Genomic DNA, 15,120 nt, shown 5'->3' on the forward strand with positions numbered 1-15,120 from the left:
TCGTCAAAAAAAAAGGAACGCCGTTCATCACCTTTTTTCAAAAAAACGAACTTCGTTCACGAACGCGTTCATTTTGAACGCGTTCGTTTACAACACTACTATTTACCCCTACCCCTCTCCAAAAATTACTCTACCTCCTTTTTGCCAGATCCAAATTACTCAAAAAAAGGAAATCAGAACCCCATCAAATTTGTTCAAATAACAATAGCATCATATATATTGAATAACCATTTTCTTTTTTACCCTTCCCAAATTAGAAGACTTTGTAATATAAACATAAATTGTGTTCAGTATATATATATATATTTCCTTCCTTCCTTCCTATATATATATATTATATATATAGATATAGATATATTAACGGTTAATCTTTCATCGTTAAGAATGGATTGGCTATATATTTAATTAAATACAATTCAACTTTGGTGGATTGTATACGTGCAGCCAAGATAATTTCTCGAATTTAAAAATGATTATACCTTCCATCAGAAATTTTATTAAATTAGAGTCTACATGAGCTAGAGGGTGAGAGCAGTTTGTTTCCTAATTTTCTGAAGGGAGTGGGTGGTCAGCATCAAAGGGGATATGGGTAGTGTTGTTAAATAGTCGAGTTTTTACGACTCTGAACTCAAGTCGGAGTCGCAAAACTCATTTCAAATTAAGCGGCTCAATGAGCCGCATGAGTCGGCTCGATGAGTCGGCTTCAGAATCGGCTAGTGTTGTTAAATAGTCGAGTTTTTAAGACTTTGAACTCAAGTTGGAGTCGCAAAACTTATTTCAAATTGAGCGGCTCAATGAGCCGCATGAGTCGACTCGATGAGTCGGCTTCAGAGTCGGAAAAAATTTATTTTGAATCCGCCTGCTATTATTATTTACTCCACGATAAAAAATTTAAAAAATTTAACCACTATGGTTCGAGAATTTAAATATTTTAAAATTCAAAATGACTTATGTATAGTGTTAATTTGCTTAGTCGTAAAATTTACAACCAAATTATGGGCTCAGAACATTAAAATCTAACAATCATTTATCTTAATTATATATATATTTGTATATAGATGCGATATCAGCTCAATAAATTTTTTAAGTCAGTTTCTGTATTGATATTTAATAGTTGATGTATCGGTTTGTAGATACGTTTTTAAAAGATGTATTTATAATTATAAATATGGTTAACTCAGTAATTTATCCATCAAAAATATTATGCAAGCCAGAAGATTTTGCTCATAACTAGAAATCTCAAGCTAGGTAATTTTTTTGGAAAATATTTAGTTGACCATTTTTAAAAATAAGCTCATGGGAATATTTTGCATCACAGATGTATTTATATTTATATCCATTTTTAGACGATGAATCTGGAACCATTTACAAAGTATAGAGTAGCATAAAAAATTGTATTCCTATTAGGGATCTGTAAAACACCACCTGGCCCGGGTATATTTTCTAGTGTTGTTAAACGGCTCAATTTGAGCCGATTTTTAAAAACGGCTAACTCAATATTTTATCCAGAAAAATATTATGCAAGCCTAAAGATTTTGCTCATAGATGGCACTGGCACATAGGATTGAACATCTTTTAGGGAAATCTCGACGCTTAAGCAATATTTTCCTCGCTATAATGTTGAGTTAGCCGATTTTAAAAATCGGCTCAAATCGAGACGTTTAACAACACTAATATTTTTATATAATGTTGGTTCGGGCTGGGTATAATATTTTTTAAATTTTCGGGCCCGGTATAATTTTTAAATATGATATCATTACATTAAATTGATATACTTTAAAATTCTTCGTGGTATATTTAAACGAAAAATAATCGGATTTTAGTTTTTATGCTATTATTCAAGTTATTGCCCACTAAAAAATAAAATACTTTATATTTGGTATAATATAAGATTTGGTATAATATAAGATTTAATACATACTAGAGGAAACTAGGGTTAGGTAAACCCCGGGGTTTGGCAATCCAGAAAATTTTATCCTAATATAATTTTTATTAGTTTACATCTATAGACAAAAAATCTTTTTAAATAATTAATTATTTAAAATAATAAAATTTCTCTTGAAAAGGCAATTTCAGGCTGTTTATGATTGGTATTTAGGATTTATAATAGGAAATCATAATCTCTCCTTAAGATCCTTATTTTTTATATCCAAATCATTAAATTAACCAAAATTTTTCAATTTTTATACATGATTAGCTTCAAGTATATTTTGAACAATAAAACGATAAAACTATTCTAAACATTTCAATTTACTATGGCCTAAAAAACTAATGGTTAAGGAAGCCTCTTGAAGTGGTTTCCCACCCCGCTGGGGCTTGCTGGACAAAATTTTCACTTTTACAAAAAATAAAATTTAAAAAAAATGATTATATTCTTAAAATATTTCATAAGGCATCTTTATAGAGCATAGTTTTAAGTGTCTATTCATATATTATTTATATTATCTAAAAAAACAGGGGTTATAGCCAATTTTGTAAAAATCGGTTCGACTAAACCCAATCTCTCTTACTTATATTTAAAGTTTTAATAACTGTTGGTCCACTCTAGGAATTTCTACAAATATTAGGTAGAGTGTATGTCAAAAAAATTTAAAGTAAAGAAAGATCCGTTTTTATTTTAGAGCCTTCAATAAAGTAAATTATATAATATTAAAGGGCTATTATGTAATATTAAAAATACATTATGATTATAATTAAAAATTAATCTTATCTTATCTAGCACGTAGGTCATGGGCATATGATTTATATGTAGGCCCGCCCTCCATATAATTATGCCGTTCTCAAGGGTATCAACAAACCTTGTAACTTAGATGTGTTTTATCATAATGAGTGGAACTACACCCTATCTAATTTAAAATAAAGAAGAACAAGATTTTTTCTTGTTTTATATCAGATCACAAAATTATCAAAATATAGTATATCTTTCACCTTATTCCCCTCAACTAAACCCCATCGAAAATTTTTTTGGCGTTTTGAAAAATCAATATCGCTCTATATATCCCAAACCAAATAACGGAATCCATAAAATCAAGGCAATTACTAGCTTTTTGCTAAATTTCACTAATTATGATTTCACAGCCTTCTATTCACATACGATACGATATATCGAAGAGGGAATCCGATCTATTCCTTTGAACAATTAATTTAATAGATAATTACACAAGATTATTATATAATGTAGATATATTTTTTCGTTATATTATGTGCAATGCAATACGAATAGAAAATTTTATATATTTTGATCTTTTATATAAATAAAATAAAGGTTTCACAAATCACAAGTCATTCTCGAAACTAATATAAGAAAGGTAACTTTAATAGAAAATAATATAAACAATGAAAAATAAGTTAAAAAATTATCATAATTTGACCTTAAGCTTTGCCCAAAAAGAAATTTATTTTTTCTCCAAATTTGGGTATCAAACTGGGAACATGGAGATGGAGGATATTTCCTCCCTTTTTAGCGATTTTTTTGAAATTTTTAACTTAAATACAAGTCTCCCCTGGCATCTTAATATTAATTTCAAATTTACTTTAAAAAATTTTCTAGGAGATATAAGCGAGATTCCCAATTTTTATCAATTTTTGTTTTCGCGATTTAGAACTTTTTAACTCATTCAAAGATTTTTCCAATACCCTTCCCTACAAAGGGTTCCACGTCTTTATAGAGAAACCATTATAGAGAATGTATTTTATAGAGAAACATTTATAGAGAAAACAATTATAGAGAATGCATTTATAGAGAATTGTTTTATAGAGAATGTAATTTATAGAGAATGATTTTAAAGAGAATTATTTTATAGAGAATGTCCTTTATAGAGAATGACTTCAAAGAGAATGATTTTATAGAGAATGACGTTTATAGAGAATGGTTTTATAGAGAATGTCGATTATAGAGAATGATTTTAAAGAGAATTATTTTATAGAGAAGGTCCTTAATAGAGAATGACTTCAAAGAGAATGATTTTATAGAGAATGTTGTTTATAGAGAATGATTTTAAAGAGAATTACTTTTATAGAGAATTACATTGTACAGAATCATTTTCTAGAGAATTAAATTGTAGAGAATTATTTTATGGAAAATAATTTTCTAGATCTTGATTTTATAGAGAAATATTATATATGGGACAATTGGGTATCCCGTCTTTACAGAGAATCTTTTATAGAGAATGCAAATATAGAGAAACTTTTATAGAGAAAACAATTGTAGAGAATGTCGTTTATAAAGAATATCGTTTATAGAGAATAATTTTATAGAGAATTTATTTTATAGAGAAACTTTTAAAGAGAAAACAATTATAGAGAATGTCGTTTATAGAGAATCTCATTTATAGAGAATGATTTTGTAGAGAATATCGTTTATAGAGATTGATTTTATAGAGAATTTATTTTATAGAGAAACTTTTAAAGAGAAAACAATTATAGAGAATGTCGTTTATAGAGAATCTCATTTATAGAGAATGATTTTGTAGAGAATTTCGTTTATAGAGAATGATTTTATAGAGAATTTATTTTATAGAGAAACTTTTAAAGAGAAAACAATTATATAGAATGTCGTTTATAGAGAATGATTTTATAGAGAATATTTTACAGAGAATTGTTTTACAGAGAATTATTTTATAGAGAATACTTTACAGAGAATTGTTTTAGAGAGAATTATTTTATAGAGAAGGATTTTATAGAGAATAATTTTATAGAATTTTATAGAGAATGATTTTATAGAAAATGAATTAAGTATTATTTTAGAAATAAATTTTCTCAAAAAAAGCCAGATGCCGTCATATAAATTCTCGGAACCCTTGAATAGAAAAAGGGAAAAAATAATCATAAAAAAAATTATTCACGTTCCTGATTTGTATTGCTTATGAATAATTATGATAATATTTTTGAGTTTCCTCTTGTTATTTTTTTTAAAATACGCCGAACAATTAGAAGTAGTAATACTAAAATTATGAAAATGTTTCCTTCTTTATCAGTTTCTATTAGTGCTTTGCTTTAACTAGTAGAGTAGCCATTTAAAAAAAAAACTATTAGCAACAAAGCCAGCCTTACGCCAATTGTTTTAAAAAATTTTGTCAATATTTAGTTGCTTTGTGCATTATTTTAATCTGCTTGGCCCGGCCCCGATTTAAAAAAAATATATTATCTATTTTTAATTTGCCTAGATAATAATGGTGATTTAAAATATTTGGTTTTAAAATATATGGCCCGGCTCGAGTTTTTAAAAAAAAGCTTTTTTTGACCCGGCCCGTGTATTTAAAAAAATTAAAATACGGCCCGGGTTTAAGATCGGGCCTGTAGGTCTCTGATTTATAGTGCGCTTTTATAATTTCCCTAATAAATCTGATTTTACCAATTCCGAAGAGAATCTACCATGGGAATTCATACGATTGCGCCAAAATATTTTTGTATTTAATAATTTTATTTTGTTCTATTTTTTCATTTTAAATCATAAATTGAGCGCGTTTTATTAAATTTTATATCTGATTTTGCCGAAAATGCATTATAATATGTGTAGAACACCCACCCTATAAATTTCAGAAGATCTTATATTGAACTTCTGAAGAAATTTTAATTTACATTAATCTGAAATTTATAAGTAGTGTTAGTAGCCTAAAAATCAGCTAAACATAATTTGGCAACCGAAAAATCGCCTAAAACTAATTAGACAAAATGTAGGACTGGGAGCTAGGCTAATCGCCCGTCAGCGTTACGCAACACTAAGCCTAGCCTTTATTAAAATTATTTTATATATTTATTATGTAACGATATATGACGGGCGATTAATCGAGCTCCTTAGCCGATGCCTAATTTTTGAATAATTAGTTTTCGCTATTTTTATGCTAAGCCTAATTATGCTTAGCCGATTTTTTAATCTAAAAACTTGGCTAACCGTTTTGGAATTGCCTAAAATTAACCGATTGTGCAACATTAAGAGTGGGTATTCTACACTTATTCAGGTGCATTTCTGGCAAAATCAGATTTTTAAATTTAATAAAACGCACTCATTAATGATTTTAAATGCAAATAATAACAAAAAATAAAACATTACCCATTAAACTATCGCCTTACCAAAATTAAGTTTAGTTAAAAGATCATTAGAGTACTGTCTAATATTCACAGGGTAGGCAGGGAAGACCAGGGGGTGGTTGGATCAATTTCTGTCAAAATTGTCATAGGTCCGAAAATAATTGTATCTGAATTTACAAAATACAAAATGATAGTTCAAACCCTTACCTAAAAATTATACATCGACAAAATTTAAAATAATACACTTTTTTCTCTAAATTGATTTTAGTAAAATAAAAATTTCTTATTACAAGCCTAAACTCCTTAGGAGTGTAGAGAAAGGTGAATCAAAAAGTTTAAAATGTTTTTTATAGGTTTTTTGAACTTGTTACCAAAACCGTAAATTGAAGGTTTCTATATAAAATATTATAGCGAATGCATTACAGCAAATGCATTATCGCGAATGTATTATAGCGAACGCATTATCGCGAATGCATTATAGCGAGTATAATACAGCGAAAATATTATAGCGAATGCATTATCATAAATGTATTATCGCTAATTCATTGTCGCGAATGCATTATCTCAAATGAATTACATCAGTTGCTATATTGGGAGAGTTTGATGAAAACTACAATTTTATATTTATCGGCCTTTAGACAGACATAGTTGAACCTGGAAATTAATTTAAAGTTGGGCTTGGGTCTAAAAATATTTTTTTTTAAACTAGGGTTAAGGCTTTTGATTTTTTTGACTCAAAAAATATAAAAAAGATTCTAAGCAATAAAATAGATTTCTCTAAAGATTAGGGTAAAGGAATTAAATTTTTATATTAATTGATTGTTTAATATGCGTTTAGGTATATTTTTCAATTAAATTTGGGACAGGACAAGCTCAGGCCTAAAATTTAAAATTATGGCTAGGCTCCTAAAAATAAAGATTTTGGATGGAGCTTTGGCCGAAATTAATAAAATTTGCAAGGCACTAAGAAAAAAAGTTTTATTTAAAACATTGAGCCAAGATAATTAGACCTCGGATTTATATTATTCTTTGACAAAACATGCTTTAATTAGTGAGGGATTTAGTATGGACTTGATAAACATTTTTTGATAATAAATTTATATAAAGTTCTCTTATTGTTTAATCAAAAAGACAAGGTCAAAGCTTATCACAACAAGACATGAAACAATATTCAGCATCATAGATAGATTTTCGAATTGAATTACTATCCATCTCAGTACTTAATTCGTGTAATCTCTGATGATGAAATTGCCAGTATTGTGACTTAGGAATTGGGAAAAAAATAGATTATTGATTTCCTTAATTGATTCTTGCTAAGTTCTTGCTTCCTGACGAGTCTAGAAATATAATAAATATAAGTAGAGCTAAAATTGAATGAATTGAACATGCCTCATATATTATGAAAAATAACTTAGCTATTTTTAACACAAATTATAGTATATTTCCATTTCAGTTCAGTTGCTATATTTTATTAATCTGATGAATGTCATAAATTTTATTAGAGTGGCGATAATAGTGATTGAACGTTATCGCTGAAGATGAGAAAATTTAATGGAATAAAATATTTACTTTGTGAGTTGTACTTCAAAGAGTAGATACAACCCTAAAAAATCGAAAGGTGGAAAATATCTCTTTTTTACATTTTCTATGCCTTTATATATAACTGTCTCAGGAAGCTTAGATAATGAAAATCCTTATGCTATGCTGGAAAATAAAAATATTGCTTTAATCATGAAAATTTTTTTATTAAAAAACATCCACCCCTCCTCCCAACAGAAAAGTTTGAATAAATAATTAGCCCTAATGATACGAAGAAATTTAAATATTAATATTATACTTGCTTATAACCAGATCTATAGGCCGACTACCAATAATAAAAAGACGCTTAACCATTCAAACAATGTTAAACAGGACCTTTTACCACAGGGGAAGGGGTTATAACTCATGATTGGCATTGAAATTAAAATGGATAGTTTGTATTTGGAATTCCGTTGTTCTAATTTTGATGTGGTATAGGAAATGAGGAGAGTGGGGGAAGAAGGGGGTAGTATTATAATATATGATGAAAAATCTTTTGATAATTAGGTATTTGAAATAACTTCTAAGTGTAAAAGAGTTAGTAAAATATTGTGCAATCTGCTGCAAATATCAAGCTTCGATATTTTTTAAAGAAAGACATTACAATGTGATGGAAATCAGTGTATATCATGATACAAAACTTCTTATAATCATATGATGACAAGCTTGTCTGTGAACCAACCATATTTAAACAAATTGGTATCAATAAATATAATCCCTATATGTAAATAAAAAATTTCTTATAAATATTAAAAGTCTGATCTTCGGAATGTTTAACAAGTTCAAAAAACCTATAAAAAACATTTTAAACTTTTTGATTCACCTTTCTCTACACTCCTAAGGAGTTTAGGCTTGTAATAAGAAATTTTTATTTTACTAAAATCAATTTAGAGAAAAAAGTGTATTATTTTAAATTTTGTCGATGTATAATTTTTAGGTAAGGGTTTGAACTATCATTTTGTATTTTGTAAATTCAGATACAATTATTTTCGGACCTATGACAATTTTGACAGAAATTGATCCAACCACCCCCTGGTCTTCCCTGCCTACCCTGTGAATATTAGACAGTACTCTAATGATCTTTTAACTAAACTTAATTTTGGTAAGGCGATAGTTTAATGGGTAATGTTTTATTTTTTGTTATTATTTGCATTTAAAATCATTAATGAGTGCGTTTTATTAAATTTAAAAATCTGATTTTGCCAGAAATGCACCTGAATAAGTGTAGAATACCCACTCTTAATGTTGCACAATCGGTTAATTTTAGGCAATTCCAAAACGGTTAGCCAAGTTTTTAGATTAAAAAATCGGCTAAGCATAATTAGGCTTAGCATAAAAATAGCGAAAACTAATTATTCAAAAATTAGGCATCGGCTAAGGAGCTCGATTAATCGCCCGTCATATATCGTTACATAATAAATATATAAAATAATTTTAATAAAGGCTAGGCTTAGTGTTGCGTAACGCTGACGGGCGATTAGCCTAGCTCCCAGTCCTACATTTTGTCTAATTAGTTTTAGGCGATTTTTCGGTTGCCAAATTATGTTTAGCTGATTTTTAGGCTACTAACACTACTTATAAATTTCAGATTAATGTAAATTAAAATTTCTTCAGAAGTTCAATATAAGATCTTCTGAAATTTATAGGGTGGGTGTTCTACACATATTATAATGCATTTTCGGCAAAATCAGATATAAAATTTAATAAAACGCGCTCAATTTATGATTTAAAATGAAAAAATAGAACAAAATAAAATTATTAAATACAAAAATATTTTGGCGCAATCGTATGAATTCCCATGGTAGATTCTCTTCGGAATTGGTAAAATCAGATTTATTAGGGAAATTATAAAAGCGCACTATAAATCAGAGACCTACAGGCCCGATCTTAAACCCGGGCCGTATTTTAATTTTTTTAAATACACGGGCCGGGTCAAAAAAAGCTTTTTTTTAAAAAACTCGAGCCGGGCCATATATTTTAAAACCAAATATTTTAAATCACCATTATTATCTAGGCAAATTAAAAATAGATAATATATTTTTTTTAAATCGGGGCCGGGCCAAGCAGATTAAAATAATGCACAAAGCAACTAAATATTGACAAAATTTTTTAAAACAATTGGCGTAAGGCTGGCTTTGTTGCTAATAGTTTTTTTTTTTAAATGGCTACTCTACTAGTTAAAGCAAAGCACTAATAGAAACTGATAAAGAAGGAAACATTTTCATAATTTTAGTATTACTACTTCTAATTGTTCGGCGTATTTTAAAAAAAATAACAAGAGGAAACTCAAAAATATTATCATAATTATTCATAAGCAATACAAATCAGGAACGTGAATAATTTTTTTTATGATTATTTTTTCCCTTTTTCTATTCAAGGGTTCCGAGAATTTATATGACGGCATCTGGCTTTTTTTGAGAAAATTTATTTCTAAAATAATACTTAATTTATTTTCTATAAAATCATTCTCTATAAAATTCTATAAAATTATTCTCTATAAAATCCTTCTCTATAAAATAATTCTCTCTAAAACAATTCTCTGTAAAATATTCTCTATAAAATAATTCTCTGTAAAACAATTCTCTGTAAAATATTCTCTATAAAATCATTCTCTATAAACGACATTCTATATAATTGTTTTCTCTTTAAAAGTTTCTCTATAAAATAAATTCTCTATAAAATCATTCTCTATAAACGATATTCTTTATAAACGACATTCTCTACAATTGTTTTCTCTATAAAAGTTTCTCTATATTTGCATTCTCTATAAAAGATTCTCTGTAAAGACGGGATACCCCTACAAAGGAGGGGTAAATAATACCCCACGATTTTTATAACCTTGATAATAAAAAAACCTGAAGATATTTTGACCTGGTTTTTATAGTAGTTTAATATTTTGTTATTTTTAAATTTTTTTATAAATTGCAAATGTGTTATTTTCATTATTTATGCAAGAAAAAGACTTTTATTTATATGGCTGCGTTTTAATTTAATCGTCAATATGTTTCATTAAATCATCACAACACTGTATATTATCTTTTAATACTCTATATTTTAAAACATCACTTTAAAAAAAAATCAAATGTTTGTTAAGCTATAAAAAAAATTTTTCCCAGATGGATTTAAAAAAATAAAAGAAAACTAAGTCATCAAAAATATAAAATCAATCCCTTATTTTTTTAATGATGGATTTTTTTTTAAATATATTATTATATTTATTTTTAATATTTATTAATAACTAATTTTTTCCCATCTGGTTTTTTTTATTATAAAATTTTTTTTCTTATTTAAAATTAAAAATTATATTTCCATTTTATTTCTAAAAAATTTATATTTTATTTCTTCGTTTTAAGACTTAATATTAAATTCTAAATGATAAAAAAAATCTCCTTTCTATCATATATAAAAATATTGACAATATTTGTGGTAATTTAATTATCTTCAAATTAAATTTTAATTAATTGTGAAGACATGGGGCAGGTTTTGGTTTGGGGTACCTATTAGCCATTTTTAAGCAGAAATTATCTTGAATAAAAAAAATTCGACCAAATTTATCAAAACATTAAAAGCCACTAGTTTTTCTTGGGCCACGAATGACATTATGAAGATGATCGACTTATTTTTTGTAAATTATATGACAGTTTTAAGTGATAATAAGTTCTTCCGGCTAATACATATAATATAGATGAACCTAATAAATTTAACATATTTGACAATTTATTTCTATTTATTTAATTAGAATTAATATTTTTATATAAATTTTTTTATTTCTACCATAGAGATATATGTAAAGAATAAAACTATGTTTAAACATTTTGGAAAAATTGCTTCGTCTATTTTTTATAGCACTTCAATTTTTTATGGACAATATAACCCCGGTCTCCCCTATAATATATTTAAAAAAAATCATACCCAGGTCTGAATATTTTTTTTAAAAAAATCTTTTTTATATATATTATAAATAATTGTATAGGTAGTCTTGTTAAACGGCTCGATTTGAGCCAATTTAAAAACGGCTAACTCAACATTTTATCCAGAAAGCTATTATGTAAGCTTTAAGATTGTGGTCATAGATGGCACAAAAGTTTAGACATCTATCAGCGAAATGTCGGGGTTTAGATAATATTAATAATAACATGGTCATATTCTTAAAATAATACATTTCGAATTTAAAAATATTTAAATTTTCGAACCATAGGGGTTAAATTTTTTTTAAATATTTATCGTGAAGTAAATAATAATAGCAGGCCGATTCAAAATAAACCTTAGCCGACTCATCGAGCCGACTCTGAAGCCGACTCATCGAGCCGTCACTGAAGCCGACTCATGTACCTCATTGAGCCGCTCAAACTGAAATGAGTTTTGCGACTCAAAACTTGACTAGATTTTAGGCTAAGTCGACTCGACTTAGCCAATTAACAACACTAGATACGGGATAGACATCTAAGAGAACTAGGAATCTACATAAGGAGGGTATGCATATAATGGATATTTATTATATAGTGGGTTTCCAATTAGATTTTTGTATTAAAAGGGCAAAATATATTACTGTAAAAATATATTTTTTAATTTTCTTAATATAAATGTTATATCATCGTTAACGTATCTCATGGCTGCCTCATCTAGAAATAGATTTTACTATAAATATTTATAAAACAAGATAATTTTATTTTAATATAAAAAGGTTTATGAATAGAATAATATGATTTTATTATTGGTATTTTAATGCTTAAGCAATACTAGCCAGATTTCTTTTGGAGGTCAAGATTATATCCAGGTCAGAGATTCTTTACGAAGGGGGCTAAACTAGCACTAAAATTTTTTTTAATTTTAGCCCCCTTTCCAAATTTTGAAGAGGGGCTCGTCTAATTATTTTAATATATAGAGGTGCTAAATTTGAATCTCTTTTCTCTTTATTATATGGTTATAATTGGCCATGGTAATGTTAATTTATCTGATTCTGAATTTTCAGTATCAGATAATGACGATGAAATAACTATATGATATAGGCAAAAATAGATTTTTTTTATAATATTTTTTATAGACACAGAGAAATGATAAACAAAAATTTATATTTTTAATATTTTTATTTTCATTATTTTTATATTTTATTATCAACTAAGGCAACAATTTTGATTTCTCTCATCAATTTTTTTATAGATATTATAAAAATTTTTCAAGTTAATAAAAAATAAAAATTTATTTGTAAATATTATAATGAGTCCATTTTTGCAGGTTTTAAGCCAACTTTAAAAAAGGTAAAAGAAAATTTTTAAGCTAAAACTAGCATCTTAGCCTCAATCGAAGTTTAAATTAAGGGTCACTCGATTTTTTAAAAAAACATAAACTGTTGTCTGAAGGCTTTTTTTTAAACTGCCAGGATTGAGCCGATTTAACAGCACTACAGGCAAGTAATAGTACAATAATAAAAAGACCTAATAAATGTTTAAATACAAATTTAAAATTAGTTGTTAGTAAGATTTATCAATCTATGAAAAAATAATAAATTAAGATATTTTTATTAGCAAGTTCATGGGTATCCTACCATTTTTATTATTGATTGACTGATATTTAAATATCTTGAAGGTAAATATTTAAATGTGGCTCGATTCAAAAATTAAATTTATTTTAAATTATATTATTTTTCAAAACTAGTAAGATTAATAAGAGACCAATTTTTAATTTCTCTAGAAATTAGGCAATCCCGTCTAATGGATAGTTAAAGCTGAATAAGTGTTAAAAAGGTATATTTTTTATAAACTTTTTTCTATATATACTTTATTCAAAAATAAAATTTGTCTAAGAATCTAAATGGGCAATTTGGTGAGAAGCAAATAACAGGAATCTGCCAAAGATTAGAAATTAAATAAATAAGAAACGATAGCTGGGCTTCGACAATATATAGATTAAGAGTGTTGTATTTTGACAATCAAGTCCTACCATCGGGGTGGGGGAGAGAATGACTGAGTTCGTGGGGCCGGAATTGTCGGAGAAGGGGACTGAAGAACGGGACTTAGCGGGCACGTTGTGGTTTACCCAAAGTCCTGGATACTCACCACCTATTTAAGCACAGACAAGTAGAATCATAAAATTTTATTTCGTTAAGTATAGTCGCCATTAAATAGTACTATCTAAATAAATCCATTAAAAATAATATAGAATAAATTAATCGTTACATAGAAATAAAACATGAAAATTTTAAATTATTTAATGATCACAATTCATTTTCGAGGTCTTTATATAGCCCCCTTTTACAATCAAACAATAATAAATAAATATAAATTTAATGTCCTCGTCCATCTCGAAAACTGTTTTAGAGGATGAGATCAAAAATATGCTCGGTATAAGTGAATATAGTACAAAGAATATAAGAAAAACACATCATTTATTAACAAATATTGTACAAACAAAAATAGTAATATAAGAAAAACCCATCACTATAAGTGATTACCGTACACACATAGGATAAGATAAATTATAAACAATTAAAAACACAACAATATCCTTATGAAAATATTCAAAAAATCCTTAATTTCGTCGATACTTTAACCTGCAATACTGCCGAGTGTGAAAGGTGCTTTCTTCTTATGAATTGAACATGGTAAATAATTGAGAAAGTTTAAGTTTAAATAATTTGTTAAAATTAATGTTCATGATTATCAATGGACCTTCGATATCGGAGTGGATTCTAGATGCATATATCAAAATACAAATAAGGAATCATCGCGAGGCAAATAAAAATTTTTCAAAAAAATACTGCCCAAAGATAACGAGGAAATAAAAAATTATTGAAGATAATATATTTGTTATATTTATTATAGAAAAGTAAAATCATTGGTTTGATTTTTTATTATCAAAATAATGTGAGATAATATTTTATAAAATAAGATATTTAATAAAAAAAATTAAGCGACATTATAAAGCAGCAATATTGAGAGATGTCTTTTCTTCCGTATTAAATGATGTGAAACTTTTTATAAACTGGCAATTGAATTTTGAAGATATCTTTAAAAGATCATAATAAAATTGATAAAATTTAGTTGAATAAGTTTTATAGGGCAATTTTTCTCTTACCCCTCAAAACAAGGAGAAAATGTCGTAATCGTGTCGTATTCTTGGTTAAAACATATTTATTATTAAAATTAGAAAAGGTTCTGAAATTTTTTGATTTGAGGATATTTTTATATTGCCGATTTATATTAATATTAACTAAACTAGCTGTGGTATTATAGTTTTATTATTTATATTTTATATATATAATAGTTCATGGCACGCTCAGGCAAATTATGGCGATATCGCGATCGTTAGCAACGGGGACCAATCAACAGAAAGATGGAAAGGGAAGTGGCAGGTGCTTCAGCAAGAACCCCAAGATACAAATTTGCGAATAGTTCTGAGGAGACAGGAATTGACACAGTCAATTTGAAATGGAGTTCGGGGCGACATGATACCCAGTGAGGACATTGGAATGACAGAGAATCATTTCAGTGACAGAGAATGCAGAATGACCTT

The sequence above is a fragment of the Gordionus sp. m RMFG-2023 genome, chromosome 5, assembly GCF_954871325.1.
Source record: "Gordionus sp. m RMFG-2023 chromosome 5, tfGorSpeb1-WG-v2, whole genome shotgun sequence".
Lineage (NCBI taxonomy): Eukaryota > Metazoa > Nematomorpha > Gordioida > Chordodea > Parachordodidae > Gordionus > Gordionus sp. m RMFG-2023.